Here is a 2,719-nt window from a genome sequence, read left to right as displayed (position 1 = left end):
TATGGTGTTCACTCTTTCTCATTGCAATGACTATTAAAATACAAATTGTTCTACTACAAGTGTGTTGCTGGTGGTATTTGGCTGAAGTTCACTGCCGTTTTCTACAGTGACTCATTAGAATCTGTAAGAAAGACTTGTCCAGTCTCTATTTATTTATTTATTCAATTATTTGTTTTTATCTGTATGGACACATGGAGTTTTATTTCATTCTTTGGGCTATAATCCATTTCTACATTTATTATTTTGCTAAATATGTTCCAGCTTTAGCCATTGGGAGCTCTTTCAGGCTGGCTCTGAGCAGAAAGTACAGAGAGTTCCTACATACTTCTTGCCCCCATACACATACTGCCTTCTCCTCTGTGAACATCCTGCACCAGAGTGGTACATTTGTTGCACTCAATAAACCTACACTGATACATCATTTTCACCCAAAATCTATAGTTTACATTAGAGTTCACTCTTGGTGTTATACATTCTAGGGGTTTTGACAAATGTATCCACCATTAGAGTATCACATAGAGTAGTTTCACTGCCCTAAAAATCCTCTGTGCTCTGCCTGTTCATCCCTCCCTCCCCTCTAACCCATGGTAATCACTGATTTCTTACTGTCTTCATAGATTTGCCTGCCTCAGAATGTCCTTATAGTTTGAATCGGACAGTATGTAGCCTTTTCAGATTGGCTTTTTTGACTTAATAATATGCATTTTAGGTTCCTCCATGTCTTTTCATGGCTTGATAGCTCATTTCTTTTTAGCACTGAATAATATTCTATTGTCTGGATGGACTCCAGTTTATTTACCCATTCACCTACTGAAGGGCATCTTGATTATTTCCAAGTTTCGGAAATTATGAATAAAGCTGTTATAAACATCCATGTGCAAGTTTTTGTGGGGACTTAAGTTTTTCAGTTCATTAATGCGGGATCATATGGTATGAGTAAGCATAGTTTTCTAAGAAATTGCCAAACTCTTCCAAAGTGGCTGGACCATTTTGCATTCTCACCAGCAATGAATGAGATCTCCTGTTGCTGCACATCCTCGCCAACGCTTGGTGTCAGTGTTTTGGATTTTGGCCATTCTAATAGGTGTGTAGTGGTATCTCGTTTTAATTTGCATTTCCCTAACGACATATGATATTGAGCATCTTTTAATATGCTTATTTGCCATCTATCTTTGGTGAAGTCTATTCGTATCTTTGCTCATTGTTTAACTGAGTTGTTTGGTTTTTTATTGTTGAGTTTTGAGAGTTCTTTGTATATTTTGGATAACAGTGCTTTATCAGATACATCTCTTGCAAATATTTTCTTGTAGTCTGTGGCTTGTCTCCTCATCTTCTTGTCTTTTGCACAGTGGAAATTTTTAATTTGAACGAAGTCCAGCCTATCAATTATTTCTTTCATGGATCATGTCTTTGGTGTTATATCTAAAAAGTTATTGCCAAACCAAGATCATCTAGATTTTCTCCTATGTCATCTTCTAGGAGTTTTAAAGTTTTGCACTTTACCGTTAAGTTTATGATTTACTTCAAGTAAATATCTGCAAAGGATATAGGTCCAGACACAGTTTTCTCTTTTCTCTTTTCTTTTTTTGTCTTTTTTGCATGTGGCTCTCCAGTTTTTCCAGCACCATTTATTGAAAAATCTCTCCTTTCTCCATTGTGTTACCCTTGTTCCTTGGTCAAAGATCTGTTGACTATATTTGTTTGAGTCTATTTCTCAGTTCTCTATTCTGTTCCATTGATCCATCAGTCTAGTCTCTCATCAATACCACAGTCTTTGTTACTGTAGCTTTATAGTAATTCTTGAAGTTGGGTAGTGTCAGTCCTCTGACTTTGTTCTTCTCTTTTAATATTGTGTTGGCTATTCTGGGTCTTTTGCCTCTCTATATAAACTTTAGAATCAGTTTGTTTATATCCATTGTTTATATGTGGGATTTTGATTGGAATTGCATTGAATCTATAGTTCAAGTTGGAAAGAACTGACATCTTGGTAATATTGAGTCTTCTTATCCATAAACATGGAATACCTCTATATTTACTTACTTATTCTTTCATCAGTTTGTAGTTTTGCTCATATAGATCTTGCATATATTTGTTAGATTTATATTTAAGTTTTTCATTTTCTTGGGATGCTATTGTAAATGGTATTGTTTTTAATATCAAATTCCACTTGTTTATTGCTGGTTTTTAGGAAAATGATTGGCATTGTATATTAACCTTGTATCCTGCAACGTTGCTATAATTGCTCGTTAGTTCCAGGAGTTTTTTTTTTGTTGATTCTTTCAGCTTTTCTATGTAAGACAATCATATCATTTGTGAACAAAGATGCTTTTATTTCTTCCTTCCCAGTCTGTAAATGTTTTGTTTCCTTTTCTTTTCTTATTGTATTAGTAGGATTTCCAGTATGATGTTGAAAAAGAGTGGTGAGAGGGGACATCCTTGCCTTGTTTCTGATCTTAGTAGGAAAGCTTCTAGTTTATAGCATTAAGTATGATGTTAGCTGCAGGTTTTTTGTGGATGTTCTTTGTCAAGTTGAGGAAGTTCCCCTCTTTTGTTCCTGGTTTGCTGAAAGTTTTTATCATGAATAGGTATTGGATTTTGTCAAATGTTTTTTTCTGCATCTATTGTTATAATCATGTGATTTTTCTTCTTTAGCTTGTTGATGTGATGGATCATATTACATTGCATTGATTTTCAAATGTGGAACCAGCTTTGCATACTT

This window comes from Equus caballus, chromosome 23, assembly GCF_041296265.1.
Source record: "Equus caballus isolate H_3958 breed thoroughbred chromosome 23, TB-T2T, whole genome shotgun sequence".
NCBI classification, from domain to species: Eukaryota; Metazoa; Chordata; class Mammalia; order Perissodactyla; family Equidae; genus Equus; species Equus caballus.
The sequence above is the reverse complement of the archived record's forward strand: the minus strand, read 5'-3'. Positions refer to the sequence as shown.